Source organism: Mus caroli, unplaced genomic scaffold, assembly GCF_978045245.1.
Source record: "Mus caroli unplaced genomic scaffold, Mus_caroli_1 scaffold_1, whole genome shotgun sequence".
Lineage (NCBI taxonomy): Eukaryota > Metazoa > Chordata > Mammalia > Rodentia > Muridae > Mus > Mus caroli.
The window spans coordinates 55,483,968-55,500,095 of record NW_028227256.1 but is presented as its reverse complement, the minus strand read 5'-3'; the positions used below and the strand labels follow the sequence as shown (position 1 = coordinate 55,500,095).

The following is a 16,128-nucleotide window of genomic DNA, read 5'->3' as shown; positions in this document are numbered from 1 at the left end:
TCAATGAGAAGGCTGGTTGTTATGCTGCAGTTGGCAGGCTGCTGCGGGAGGCGGTGGCGGTGGCGGTAGGAAGCCTGAGGCTGCGGGGTGACAGGTAGGCGGCGGTGCTGTCTTGGGGGGGGGGGGGGGGGGGAGAGACACGCACAGTGCTGGGTGAAGAGGAATTTCTCCTCCGGCTTCGGACGCCGTAGTCGGGAGCTGACGAAGGTGAGGTGGGGAGGCGGCAGCAGGACTGTTGGCGGATCCGAAGCCCTGCAGACCTGAGAGCAAGCTCGGGAGGGTCGTGAGAAGAAGGCGTCTGCCGAGGCGGCTTGGGGATGAATGTTGTGGGGCAACTTGGGGCCCTAGCAAGGGCGTTAGGGTGTCGGTGGCACGGGCTGAGGCGGGAAGGAGGCGGGAGCAAGACACAGGTAGTGAGGGCTGAAGGAATGTCTTGCAAGAAGCCTCAGGTAAGAGAAGGACGCGGTATTGCAGACACCTGAGTGAAATCCTAGGGGTTCTTAGGGCCGTTTGCTGGGATGGGGAGCGGTGCGGAGAAGAAAGATATTTATTGGTGGTCAGCTCTAGAAATTGGTGGCTGTACATTATGTAACCCATGGCAGTTATTTTTCCAAGTAACTCGACTGACCCTGGTAGATGAAGAGCTCTTGCAACCCATTGATGTATCTGAGCACTTTGTTCTTGTTGGCTCCAGCGTTCTCTCTACCGAGGCAGGGTCTGTAGGAGGAGGACAGCGTGAAGGCAAGAGTAGTCACGAAGCGCTTATCCCAAATATGGACTTGGGTTGCGAGACAGCACGATGTTAGCTTTAGAGGAATGTTGTCAGATTCGTGTTTTGTAGTACACGAATTTGCTTTGCGGCTTTAACCTTCAGAAAAGTGGAGAGCCTTTTAAATCTATAGAAGAAGGTAAACGTAGATTAGAAAATGAACAGTAAATTGGTAGACTACTCGCCCCCAATGTTTGGACGTTAAGGACTGTGAAAATAAGGTGGGAATCTTAGCAGAGGAGTGTCAACTTTTAAGTGATTTCCCTTGTTAAGTCTAGGAAGCTAGTTGTGAGTTATACCTTAGGTTTAAAAAAATAAGCTCGTTGAATGTCATGGACATAGATAAAATTTATGTACAAGTTTAAGACTATTTTGTTTTGAAAAGTCTTTTAAATCCACGGTTTGAATGGTGAAATACAGTCCTAAAACAAATCCCTGTCGGCGAATATTGTGGAAGGGCACTTACTTTTATAACTCATTGGAAAAAATATCTTTAAAGACTGGAAAACTCTTTAAAAAGTAGCACTATAAATTATTAAAATGTAAGAGGCCTGAGATGCTGCCGTCAAGTTAGACGATGAGGACAAATGTATCCAGGAAGTATATTGTCTTTCTGGGCTTGTTATTTAACTACATGTTAGAAAAACTTTCTAAGATGTAATCTCTTTCTACTATTAATCATTTATACATAAACATATATACATATACATAACACACATAAACAAACATTTATACATATACATATAAAGTTAGAATTTTTTTCTCTCAAAATATTGTTTGAGTAGAAATGGGTCATTAGTATTTGTTTTGAAATGTCCAGCACACTGAGGTATTTGTCAGTGCTTTAAATAAAAAAATTTTAAATGATACTGGTGTTTTATTGCTTGTCTTTTATCTTTTTACAAGAATAATGGTATTTTGGTCACAAAGAAAACTTACATTTTGCTTTAGGTGAAATTCTATAGTGCTTTACATACAAAAAAATATGGTGTTTACATATTGTAAACAAATATTTGCCTTTAGGTAGGTTGATTTAAGAGAGAGCATGTGTGTTTCTGTGTCTCTCTTATGTAACCAGCCCACTCTGAGAGAACTAATGGTTGATTTTCAGTGGCCAGTAGGTGTCATTGTAGAATGCCATAAATTGAACACTTGAGTAGGGAATTACCAAAGAGTTTAAAAAACAGCCCCAAATTGGCTTCTAATAGGATCTGGATGATTATTTATAAATCATAGGGATTCCATCTTTTAAAAGATTTCAGTGTCAAAACTATTTGTAAGTGATTTGACACACTGATTGTAAGGAAATATTTTTACTTGTTTCAAAATGGTTCTTGAACGTTTTGCTTCTTAATATAATCTTTAATGTCTCTTCTCTCTTCTCTCCTCCCCTCCGCCCCCCTCCTCTTTCTTTCCAGACAGTCACTATGTAGAGTAGGCTGGCCTTGAATTCATAGATATCCATGCACCTTGCCTCCTGAGTACTGGGATTAAAGGCATGCACCACCACAGCCAGTCCTTAAAGTCTATCTTAATAGCTAGTATTGATTTGTTTCATTGCTGGTAACTCACAGCTTTTACTTCTTATTGTAATAATTAAGATCTAGAATGATTTTCAGCCTGACTGAGCTTTATTATAGAAAAAATAGTACTACATAGTTAAAGTTAACTGCTTTCCATCAAACATTTTTTAAATGATATGGGCAGAAACCTCAACCAAGTTGTACTGTCAACAAAAATAATATTTTGTTGTTCTTTTAATGCCAGAACAACGAGGATTCCAGTGAGTACTGGCACGGAAATCTATGAAGGTGGTTTACACCTACTGTAATAGAGCTCTTTGCTGCCACAGTCTTCTGATGAGCTTTTCCTCTTCCTAGGTCTGTTCCTTATGCTTGCCATAATATAATTGTTTTTAAAAGGAGGGGGCTTTGAGGGGTTAGGGAGATGGCTTAGCAGGTATAGTACCTGCTATGCAAGAATTTGTATCCCCAGGACCAACATATATGCCAGATGGGCATTGATGGCCATTCCATAATCCCAACACCTGTCGAGGCAGAGTTGGGGACCCACCGGTGCAAGCTGACTAGTTGGCCTAATCACATTGGCAAGCTTTGGATTCAGCTGAATATGCCTCAGTGTATATAAAGGTGCAGAGTGCATGAGGAAGGCACCGAATCAACCTCTGGCCTTTATATAATATATACCTGCACATATGTTCACCCCTACACAGCAGCCATACCACATGCACACAACCACACATGCACACTACTGATGAAAGAGTTGGACCTAATTTTGAGATTCCTCTATGAAGAGAGAGATTTTAAAATAGTCCAGGAAGCTTTTTAGTTCGTAAAAAAGCACACACAGAGATATTTTTTCTATCTGAACTTCCCTTTAGATCTTAAAGATAGAATGTGAAGGAGGTAGATGCATTTGGAGGGGGAATCCCTGAATGATTTGCTTTACATCTGAACTTCACTTTAGAGCCTTTAATCTCATTCAGCTCCTGTCACTTGAGGGTGTGAACCAGTAACAGCAGCTTTAGCTGAGTGAACCAGCTGCCAAATCTATCAGAATTTTATAGCTCAATAAACTGTTTGTATTTAATGTCATAGCTAGAGTAGTTCTCTAGCCAGAATTGAAGTTGCCAAAAATAAAAATGTGCTGAATGTTTTGGGTTGAATTAGTTTCTACTTGGCAGTTAACCACTTTCTATAAGTCAAGCAATTTCTTTTTACAAAGTAGTCCTATACTAATTAATTAAAAGATATTTATTCATCTTATTTTCCTCATGTGTCAGAAAGCTATATTGTCTTAGAATTAAATGAAAATTTAGAAATAAGAATTTCAAGTTTAGCTGGCTGATGGTGGCACACACATTTAATCCCAGCACTTGGGAGGCAGAAGCAGGCTGATCTTTCTGAATTCTAGGACAGCTAGGGCTATACAGAGAAACGCTGTCTTGATTAAATAATTTTCAATAAGACATTGATATAATTATATAGGTATTTACTCAATGATATGTAGTAAACTTAGAATTGCAAATCTTTTGACCTTGACCTAGGTCAAGTTTAGAAACTTAAGTACTTTAAGACTAATGTTTAGAGATTTGGAGACATATATTAGAAAAACTAAATAGGAAGGAGTATAAATTCAAATGTGTAATATTTTAAATGGTATGATTTAATTATTTATAAAGCTAAATATTTAGATTTGAGGATTAGCTGCCAAAATAATAGTTATATATTGTGGTAAAAGGCACTGATATAGAATGGTAAAGATGGGTCACCAGGTAGTCATTTTGCTGTAGAGTACTGTAACCATCAAGAAATGTATGCCATTGTCCATCACATGAGTGGCTGACTTCTTCATTTCTCTCTCTCTCTCTTCTTTTTTCCCTTTTCCTTTTTTATTTTATTTTATTTTATTTTATTTTATTTTATTTTTTGATATGTATCACTGTGTGGCTCTGGCTGGCTTATGAATTCATAAATATCCTGCCCTTTCCAAAGTTGGCATAACAGGTGTCATTGCCATACATGGCTATATTTTCTCTCTTATCATCTTATTAAAGCTAAACTCCTGATGTTATCTTTCTTGTTTGCTTTTGCTTTTGGGTTAGCTTCACTAGTAGTCCAAGCTGGATTTATCTCTGCTTTCTGAATGATGGGATTGCAAGTGTGCTTCTATCTAGCTTTGTAATGTTTCCTTTAACGTTTTATTAATGGGACTGGAAATGTAGCCTAGCCAATAGAATGTTTGACTGGGTTCAATTCCTAGTACATCATAAACCAGACATGGTTGCATACACCTATGAGCCCAGAGTTTAGTTACATAGGCTTGAAGCCATCCTAGGTTACCTCTTATTGAAGAAATCCTTGGTTCTTTTTAAAAATGATTTGTGCTGGACAGTGATGGTGCAGGCCTTTGATCCCAGCACTCAGGAGGCAGAGACAGGTGGATTTCTGAGTTCTGGTCTACAGAGTGAGTTTCAGGACAGGCAGGACTAAACAAAGAGAAACCATGTCAAACAAAAACAGAAAAACAAAACAAAAACAACAACAACAACAAACAAACCTGATTTACTACTTTGTCTGCACGTGTGCTTTTTATTGGGGAAGTGTATGGTTGTAGGACAACTTTGAAGTTCTTTTCTTCTATTGTGGGCTCTAGGGGATTAAACTCAAGCTTGCATGGAAAGCACTTTTTATCCTCTGAGCCATTTCATTGGTCAGAAGTAATTGGTTCTATTGGCCTTTTCTTCTGTTTTATCATTTACTTAGTTTTGTTTGGTGTAAGGATCTCATGTCCTGAATACTGGCCCAAGTATTTCATTTATTTAGTGTGTATTTGTATATTTATACATGTGGGCTCACATATAGCACATGTGTAGAGGTGAAGGGCCAATTTTGGCAAGTTGGCTCTCTCCTTTTACCATGTGGGTTCTGAGGATTGAACTCAGTTTGTTAGACATAATAGTTAGTACCTTCACCTACTGAACTATCTCACCTGCCCCATTTTCATTTTTCAATCAACACATAGTTATATGAATTTATGGGGTACTATGTGATATATATACATATATATATATATATATGTATATATATATATATATATATACACACATACATACACACACACTACACATATATAACATTCAAATCAGGGTGACCTTTTTCAACTCCTCAGATATTTGTCTTTTGTATAAAATGGTGAGAACAAGAGGCAGGCGAATTTCTGAGTTTGAGGCCAGCCTGGTCTACAAAGTGAGTTCCAGGACAGTCAGGGCTACACAGAGAAACCCTGTCTTGAAAAACCAAAAAAAAAAAAAAAAAAAAAGGTGAGAACATTCAAAACCCTAGCTTCTTTTTGAAGTATGGATAATTGCAGTTATCTGTGCTCATCTCACTATGAACAGAACATCAGAATTTTTGCACTTTATTAACAGTATCTATTAACTAACTTACTCCTATCCCTTCCTCCTACATTCCCAACCTCTTGTAACCACTGCTTTACTCTTTACTTCAATGAGATTTTTAGAGATTGTATATATGAGTGGGATCATGTGATATTTGTCTTTCTGATACTAACATTTACAATGATGTACTACAGGTTTGTCCGTGTTGTCATTGATGATAAGATTCCATCCTTGAACACAATAACAATGATTCTTGGTCTGTGTGTGTGTGTGTGTGTGTGTGTGAGTGAGTGTGAGTGATATCACGAGCTTTACTCATTCATCAGTTAGTGGACAGTTATTTTTTAGCTATTGTGAATTGTACTGCAATGAACACAGGATATCAGTGTCTCTTAATACTGATTTCTATTCCTTTGGATCTATACCCAGTATTGAACTTATTAGATTGTCAGATGTCTTCTTTTATGATTAAAGACAATGAAACACTACATATTTGTGTTTTATACTTTTGGGTTATGCAATCCTTTTTGTAGGTCTGGAGTGAGCCACAGAGGGACCAGGTTATGTTCCATTTTCTTTAAGAATATAAAACAGTCTAGAGGCTAGGGATGTAGTTTGTTAATAGTGCATTATAGACATGTGTGCTGCAGAGCCCTAGGTCAGTGTGAACAATGTGAACAGAAAATATCCATTAATGATGTAATCTCTGTAAGAATTTATGAAAAGTTTTGCTAAGACATCAAATAAGAACTTAAAAACATGGGGCTGGCAAGATGACCCTGTGGATGAAGGCTCTCAACTCCAAGCCTGATGACCTGAGCTCAGTCCCCAAACACACATCAAGGTGAAAGGAGGAAACTGCTCCTAAAAGTTGTTCTCTTATCACCAACATACATAGTGACATTGTGACCCATACACATACCACATGCAAAAATAAAGAATTGCAAAAATAGCCTAAAGTTTAAAATACAAGTGCAGAAGAATTAAATGAAAATCATGAAAGATTTGTTGAATTTTTATGAATTAGAAAAATGTGATAATGAAAATCAGCCTTAACTTCTGCTATATCAGTGTTTCTTCAAGTTTAAATCAGAGTCAGTTGAAATTTTTATATATGTGCCTAGGTGCTATACTTGCATGTCTGTGTACTGTGTGCATGTGGTGCCTATGGTGGCCAGCAGAGGGCATCAGAGTCCCTGGAATTGGTTTTACAGGCAGTTGTGAGTTGCCATATGAGAGGGGAATTGAACCTGGACCCCCTGAAAGAACAACCGGTTTTCTTAACTTCTGACCCATGTCTTTAGCTCCTTAAACAACTTTTAAACATCTTTTCAATAAAAAATTTATAATTCTGATTTTCTTGCAGTTTTGTTTTTCTGGTAAGTTTTGCAAGCTGCATCTCTTTTCTGTACTATAACCTGCAATGTCAGTACTGAGTGCCAGAGTGAAGTACTCTATGTAGTATGACAGCTGTCATTGTAGTGAGCTTTTCACCAGAACCTTTAGTGTCAGTGAGAGAGAGAGCAGTGCTGTAGTATGACAGTTGTCAGTGTACTGGATTCCTTTAACCCTTCAGCTGAATTGTAATTGTGGTGTGCCCTCAGAGAATAGTGACTCTTCAGCCAGTCTTGCTTTCTTCCTGCCCTTTCCATGATAGTAGAAATAACTGACACTTTATCTGCATTCAATTGAGGCATAGCTGAAGTGGCTCAAGGTGCCTAGTACCACAGATTTATTGCTAAAGCCAGCTTTCTTCCTTACCAGTTGGTAATTGTATTTGGCTGCTAAAAACAAATAAGAAAGCCTGGCAGTGGTGTTGCACACCTTTAATCTCAGCACTCTGGAGGCAGAGGCAAGCAGATCTCTGTGAGTTTGAGGCCAGCCCTAGTCTACAGAGTGAATTTCAGGACAGTCAGGGCTATTCAGAGAAATTCTGTCTCAAAAAACAAACAAACAAGCAAAACCAAAAAAATAAATAAAAGATAAAAATCAGATAAGAAACAAGTAACCTCTGCTCTAAAAATATAGTTCGCTTCTTTGTTTAAATTTTTTAAAATCAGAAATAAGTGTAGGACTGATAGACTTAAGAGTTGTTAGGGATCCAGGCTCCTCCCTTGTTTCCTTTTGCCTGGTTTATACTCTGTGTCTTCCAGTCTCAAGGTCACCTAGTAATACCAGCTGACCAGTTCTAGGCAGAAGAAAGAAACACAAAATGGGCATACTCCTCTTCTAAGAAAAATCTTTTAGAAACCCTATGCAGAACTTCTTTGATTTTAATGAGTAGAACTTAGTCTTTCATTACACATGATTGCAAATAAAGTTTAGAAATTGCTTAGTTGAGTGTAGAGACTAGATCAGGGCTCAGGGGTAGGGCTCTATGTTGTATATAAGCCAGTAATCTTTTTCATATTTGCTTCTTTTCCTCTTTATTGTGTCTGCTGTTGATTGCCTGTTGTTGCTAAACTCTTCACTTAATATGAATTAACTTCTGTGTACTTGATCTTATTAAGAACTAGAAATGTGCCGGGCGGTGGTGGCGCACACCTTTAATCCCAGGACTTGGGATGCAGAGGCAGGCGGATTTCTGAGTTCGAGGCCAGCCTGGTCTACAAAGTGAGTTCCAGGACAGCCAGGGCTATACAGAGAAAAAAAAGAAAGAAAGAAAAAGAAAGAAAGAACTAGAAATGCAAACCAAATAGACATACTCTCTGTTCTAGAACAGTTGTAGTTAAAAACGTCTATGCAAGTTTTTTGGGGGGGGAGATTTATATTTGTAGGTATATTGGAAATAGCTAGCACTCTGCCTTTGCTTACCACAGCAGTTTTACAAGGTGTAAGAGGTGACCTTTTTGGAGGGTATTATTAAATGGAAAGAAATTAACTTTTCGTGTTCTGAGGTAGAAGGACAAGGCTGTTTCCTAATCCCAAGAGAACGGAGTCCTAAGAGTCACTCTCTTGTAGTCTATATGCCACTAGCATTTGTCCTCTGATTTAATATCTGTGTGTTCATTAATCTTCGATGTTACTATTCTAAAGAATGCATACTGATATAACACCCCATATAAGCATTCTCTGTTCCAAAGGCTCAGGAGATGGTTCTAACATATATTTTCACCTTTAAGGAACTTTAATCAGTCTTTTCCAGAAAAACAGCCACCAATAAAGGATGCTTCTGTGTGATTCATTATGAAACTGGTTAGAAATTGACTCATGTGACTAAGTTAACCAGTCTCAAGAACTGCAAGATAATTGTCAAGCAGCTCAACAGAGCTGATAGTGTAGTTCCTGTCAGTGCCCAAATGCCTAAGAGCCAGAGATGATGTAGTTACTCTAAACCAAAACTGTCTGGCTTGAGACGCAGAAAGGGAAAAAATTTGACCCCAAGGACAAGAAAATGGTGATGTCCTAGGGAAAAGACATATTCAGGCAGGAAGAACACACTTTTACCTGGGGGAGGTTTTGCATTTTTTGTTCTCCGTGGGCCTCCAATTGAATGGAGCACCTCAAGCAAAGGAACTGTGTTTCATTTAGTTTACAGATAGTTAACTGCCATCCACAGGCACTTCAAAGAAACGCCTAAGATAATGTTTAACTATATATCTGGCTGTACTGGCTAGTTTTGTGTCAACTTGACACAGCTGGAGTTATCACAGAGAAAGGAGCTTCAGTTGAGGAAATACCTCCATGAGATCCAGCTGTAAGGCATTTTCTCAGTTAGTGATCAAGGGGGAAAGGCCCCTTGTGGGTGGGACCATCTCTGGGCTGGTAGTCTTGGGTTCTATAAGAGAGCAGGCTGGGGCTGGTGAGATGGCTCAGTGGGTAAGAGCACCCGACTGCTCTTCCAAAGGTCCGAAGTTCAAATCCCAGCAACCACATGGTGGCTCACAACCACCCGTAATGAGATCTGATGCCCTCTTCTGGTGTGTCTGAAGACAGCTACAGTGTACTTACATATAATAAATAAATAAATAAATCTTAAAAAAAAAAAACTTTAAAAAAAAAAAAAAAGAGAGCAGGCTGAGCAAGCCAGAGAAAGCAAGCCAGTAAAGAACATCCCTCCATGGCCTCTGCATCAGCTTCTGCTTCCAACCTGCTTGAGTTCCAGTCCTGACTTCCTTGGTGATAAACAGCAGCATGGAGTGTAAGCCAGATAAACCCTTTCCTCCCCAACTTGCTTCTTGGTCATGATGTTTTGCAGGAATAGAAACCCTGACTAAGACACTGGCTAAGTGAGATTGGCAATATTTTTAGCCAAGGTTGGGGCAGAAATATATCATGAAATGGTAATAAACACAAATGACATTTTAATGTCTCTAATAACTATTAATTTGACAATGAAAATACCAGTAATTTCTATTAGAATTCAAATCACAAAAAACTTTGTACATTCATAATCTAATGAAAACATAAATCTTAGATATAGGTTGATAAAAATTATAACTTTGTTCTTTTTGAAGTATTATGAGTTCTTTTCACAGCTCTGGACCCTGGGCTGACAACTTGGGGTGGGAGAGGAAGGCTGCATTGATGAAGGGGGACGCTGTGTAAGAGGAAGTGATTCTTCATTTGAGAGTTGAAAAGGGGGTAGCATAGTAAGCACATGGTTAAAGGGATCCCCAAGAGGAGAGGAGTACAGACAATGCTTGGAGAAGTGAGACAGCCTAGTTTCTCATGGAATTGTTGATCTACATTGATGAGGGTACTCACGTGTTATTCTAGTACTCAAGAGGCTTAGGCAGGATTACAAATTGGGTTGCTTAGCAAGACTGGTTTTGTTTTGTTTTTAAAGATTTATCTATTATTATATGTGAGTACACTGTAGCTGACTTCAGACACACCAGAAGAGGGCATCAGATCTCATTATGGATGGTTGTGACCCACCATGTGGTTGCTGGGATTTGAACTCAGGACCTTCGGAAGAGCAGTCAGTGCTCTTACCCGCTGAGCCATCTCACCAGCCCCCTCGTTTTGTTTTTAAAGGATTGTTTAATTTATATCCTAGCCCTGCTAATGGGGCCATTTGTTCATAAGCCTAGTAAGGAAGGGAAGTATTAATTAAAAAAACCATTTAGCCAAAATGGCTTTATATCCATATCCCTGGTCACCTCTCTTTTTCACTTCTTTCTTTTTATATCTTTATATATCATGTGAAGCTGAGCCTGCTGGGGGCTATTTCCTTTTCTTCTTCCTAGTCGGCTACTTTGTTGTAGTAATTCCATTTTATTTTATGAAACCACACACAAACCAAAGTAGGGAAGTTTACAAGGCCATAGAATAAGGTGGGGTGACATGTAGTATCAGTAAAAAGCCATAGATTCTAGAGCGATTTGTTTTCTCTTGTGTTTTGCTGTAATTTTGTTGTATAACTGCTGTAGTCAGGGTTACCTGATAATGTCACAGTAACAAACAATCTTCAAATAATAGCTTTGGTTTGATTGGTTGTTTGATTGATTGATTTTAAAGAAAAAGGTGTATTTATTGCTTTGTGAAATCTGCTGCAGGCTTGGGTGGTTACAGGCAGCTAGCTGTCTTCACTTGTTGGGTCAGCAGTGCATCCTCTTGACTCTGTTGGTTATCAGAACAGCAAGGGACTGATATGCTAAATATTGCTTTCTGGCAGTGAAATGCCTTTATAAAGTTGTTTTTACCTTTTGATTAAAACAAGTCATCAATTCACATCTAACTGGAAAATAGAGAAATCAAGTCCTCTTTTGTGCACTGAAGAGGAGAAAAGAACCAATGTGTGTCTGTCATTTCCATTAATGAGGAAATGCTGCAGGCACATCAACCTTGTGGCTTGGTGGAGCAGACACTCAGTTGGTCACGTTGGGAGCTTACTTTCCTACAGGGTCCAAAAGCCAGGCATGAGGCTGTTTTTTCTTGAAAGGAGAATGATCATCCTCATGAGGCATAGTTCCTTTCTTTACCGTAGTGGTTCTCAGCTCGGGCAGTTTTGCTCCCAAGGGGATATTTGATGGTATTTGGAGATATTTTGTCAAATTTAGAGAAAATGTGAGTGGCCTCTAGTGAGTAGTGGCTTGGGATGCTCCAAACATCCTACCTTGTATGCATGGAACAGTCTCTCACAGTGTCAGAGATGACCAAAATGCAGGCTCTGCCAAGGCTGAGAACCCTTGCTTTATGTGGAGTTCTTAACCTATAGTCTCATGTTGTGACTTCTCTATAGGGGCCTACTGGTAGCTTTATCTAACTACCTTATCTGTCATAGATGTTTGAATACCATTAAGTTTGCTGCATTTAAAGGCCAAATGATAACATAGTTGTACTGCCATCTTGATTTGTTGCTTGTTCTTGTCTTGGGCCTCTTTTAAAACTAACAGCCTTCTGGGTTATGTGGGAATGTGACAAAGCAACATTCTAACATGATTAATATTAATTCTAGAATTTAAGATAGCCTTTCAGATAACTTGTGTATTTTTTTTTTCATTATTGTGACAAAATGCCTGACAAGAACAAGAGAAGGAAGGAAGGGTTTATTTTGGCTCATGGTTTAAGGCAGAGTCCGACATGGTGGGCAGATCTTGGCAGCAGGAATGTCATGCAGCTGGTCACATTTCACTCCCAACAAAAAGAGAAAATGCTGGTCAGCTCATTGCCCTCACTTCAGTCCAGAACCCCAGCTCAGGGTACCTCCCACATTCAGGGATTCTTCCCTTTTCAGTTAAACCTTTCTGGAAATACTCTCAAAAGACACATGCAAAGGTGTGTTTCCATAGTGATTCTAAATCCAGTCAAATTGACAATTAATTACGACTAACCAGAACAGCTTCTTTCTCAGTGTTAAAGGCTAGTTGAGCCATTCATTTGAAGGGCATATTTTGGTATACTCCAAGAGTATCATTAATATGGAAAACTGCTAAATTTTCATACAGTTATTCTAATATGTGTCATAAATGTAACTTTTACTAAAGGACCTTGCTGACGAAGTGGAATAAACATGATGTTCTCAGCATAATCAACATGTGTGATATTCTATGGATGAGATCTTCAAAGTTTGGGTAGTCTTGCCAGGTGTGGCTGTAATTTAATTACCTTTAAAGCAGAATTGCAAGTTTGAGACCAGCTTAAACTAGATAGTGCAAGACCCTGTCTCCGGAGGAAGAACAGTTCTTAGAGTCAAGCTAATTTGTTGGCTTTACTATTTACTAATTATGTGACTTTGGGAAAACAATTGAATCTCTCAGTGCTTGTTTCCTTGTCTGTAAAATTGGGGTAATAGGTAGATTATGTAAAATGTCTGAAATAGCACCGGTGTGCTGGCTAGTTTTATGTCAGCTTCACATAAGCTAGAGTCATGGTGAGGAGTGACCCTCAATTAAGAAAATGCCTCCATAGGGCCGGGCGTGGTGGTGCATGCCTTTAATCCCAGCACTTGGGAGGCAGAGGCAGGCAAATTTCTGAGTTCGAGGCCAGCCTGGTCTACTGAGTGAGTTCCAGGACAGCTAGAGCTACACAGAGAAACCCTGTCTGGGGGGGAGGGGGAGAGACTGGACTGTAGGTAAACCTGTAGGGCATTTTTTAAAATTAATGATTGATGTAGGAGGGCCTGCCCCATTATGGGTGGGGCCACCCCTCAACAAGTAGTCCTGGGGTTATAAGTAGGCTGAGTAAGCCATGGGGAGCAAGCCAGTAAACAGCACCATCCTTGGTTTCTGCATCAGCTCCTGCCTCTAGGTTCCTACCTTGTTTGAGTTCCTGTCTTGCCTTCCTTTAGTGATGAAGAGTGATATATAAAGCATAAGCCAAACAAACCCTTTCCTCCCCAACCTTTGGTCATAGTGTTTCATTATAACAATAGTAGCCCTAATTAAGACACCAGTATAGCACATGTTATAAGATATTAAACTAAATGTATAAATATATATAAACATACATAAAATACTAAATATAAAAATAAGCCCTATAATAATACACAATTTTTTCCCTTGGTTATTTGAAACAGGGTTTCTCTGTGTAGCCCTGGCTGCCCTAGAACTAACTATGTATACCAGGCTGGCCTCAAATTCACAGATATCCATTAGCCTCTGCCTCCAGAGTGCTGGGATTAAAGACCACCGCCACCATCAGGCTAATGTACAAATCTGTAAGGAGAAAATTTAGGCTGAGCATATATAAAGCCTTAGAGGCTAGAGGGATAGCTCAGGGTTAGGAGCACTGACTGCTCTTCCAGAGGACTAGGTTCAATCCCAGCACCCACATGCTCCATTAAAGTTTCCTGCTTTCTCGTTTAGAGATTGCATTATGTATAATACCAAAGTAATTAAGGGCAGGGTCTTAAAATATTTATATACTCATGTTCATAGCGACATCATTCACAATACCTAAAACTTGGAAGCAATTCAAGTACCCATTAACAGATGAATTGATTAGCAAGATATAAAATGTCCTATACATGCACTGGAATATTATCTAGCCTTAACAAGGAAGGACATTTTGCAGTATTCTATAACAGGTATTAATTTTGAAGCTTTTATATTGAGACATTAACTGGTCACACAGAATACTGGTTCTTCTTGTACTTAGAGTGCTCAAAAACCAAGTAGACACACAATAGAATGGTGGCTACTAGGGAATGAGTGAGGCCAGAGACAACATGGGAATATTGTTTAGTGGGTATAGAATTGAAGTTTCACAAAATGAAAAGACTATGAGGATAGATGGTGGTGATTATACAACCTTATGAATGCATGTTAACATCACCTAACTGTACCCTTAGATAAGGGAGTAAATTTTGATATACTGCAATAAAAATGGAGAGAAAAACACAAAAGGGAAAATATCAATTTAGCTTACATATTTTGACCTTAAAAGCTTGTTTTGAATTGTGTCTGTTAACTAAATAAGAATGGGAATTTTTATAGAGGTTAAAATGGTATTAAATCGAGAGATTACCTTTTTTGATTCCATTCTTTGAATACCAGCTTCTTTAAATGTTTGTTTATTGTTCAAATATTTATTCTGAAATTCAGCATATTTTCTTGGCATTCATTTTTTACACTTTGATTATTTCTGTGTCTATATTACTTAAATATACAATATACTTGGCATGTTTATATAGGTCCTTCAGAATTGGATATTACCTTCTAGATTCTTGGGAATTCCTGTGGCCATCTTATCTCTAGGATTCTTCTCTGTTTCATTGAGCTAGGGTCTCTCATCCCTGAGAATGACCTTGAACTCTTGATTCTCCTGCCTCAATCTTCTAAACACAGCTTGGTCTCTAGATTTTCTTTTTAATCTTTTTGTTTGTCAAAACATTTGTTCCATTTGTTTTCTCAGTACTTAAGGAGCCATGATGTTTCTAAGGGGAAAAAAAGTTCCCATTTTCAACAACTGCCTCTAGAAGATGGCTTTTGACATTGGCTACACTCCAGCTCAGTACTAGGCAATGATAGCTTTGTAGGTGGGATCTTCCAGAAAATTGCCAGCTGATTACATTTTCTGGGAATGAAGCCTTAAAGACACTTTAACCCCATGTGTCCTTCAGTGGCTGCCCCCTGTGGTTTTCACTGTAATTGTGGCTGTTTTGATTTCAGAGCTATTATGGTAAAGGCAGATGGGGTACATATAAATTCCACCTAGCTCTCTGGTTTTGACTAAGATTCACACCCCCATGTGTGATATGGATATGGTATATGTGTATATAACGTGTACGATTTGTGAGACTATTGGTCCTTAACCTTCTCCCTTATTTGAAGCAGGGTCTCTTGCTGTTGATAGTTTCTATTCAAGCTGGCCCTTTAGTTTCCTGGGACTTTCTTGTCTCCAACACCCATCTATCTCCTTTTAGGAATGTTAAGATTATAAACACACTTCTATTTACTCTATTTGAGTTTGCAGATTCTGACTGTGAACTGCAGCCTTCAGACTTGCATGGCAAGCGCCCTAGCCATCTCCACAGCTACTCTTTTAGAATATATACTTCAAAGTTTGCCTTAGGCCTTTGATTAATTTCCACAATTGTGAAAAACCTTAGTCTGACAATGTTTCTAACACTTCATTGCTTTTATGGAGGCCAGGTCTTTGAAGCATTGCTCTGTTGTTCTCACCACCATCACCTATGATTTCCATGTTCATGTATTCTAGAACAAGGAATAGGTCGGGGTGTGTAGATTGATAGTAATCCAGACATCGGGCTGACGTTAGATTAGAAACTCTGTAGTAAGAGGACTGTGACCCTTCCTTAGCTGTTTGCAGAGCACCCACTTTTTCTTGCATTTGCATGATAATAGGCTTGTTTAGCTTTTTATCTGTTATCTGGCAGTCTTGGTTGGGGAGCTTTCCATCTTCCTCTCTTGACTGGTGTCTTTGATGTACTAATCTCAGCCTTTGACTGAGGTTTTACTGGACCTTATTCTGCCCTATTTCTTGCCTCAGTACCATTTACATAATCTTTTCTTTCCTTGCTTGTATACAA

The 16,128-nt window shown here is 38.9% G+C and overlaps 1 protein-coding gene across 3 annotated transcripts in view; it reads left to right on the top strand.

The window, feature by feature from the left end:
- The first annotated feature begins 1 nt into the window (after nucleotide 1).
- Hycc2 (hyccin PI4KA lipid kinase complex subunit 2) overlaps nucleotides 2-16,128 on the top strand; it is a 65,608-nt gene continuing 49,481 nt past the window's right edge. For 2 of the 3 annotated variants that reach the window (XM_029474959.2, XM_021166094.3), the window contains exon 1: nucleotides 2-94. The gene's annotated coding sequence lies outside the window, so the exon portion shown is untranslated. Of the gene's footprint in view, nucleotides 95-136; nucleotides 208-16,128 lie in introns of those variants that run through there. The other variant, XM_029474949.2, reaches the window with a different exon arrangement.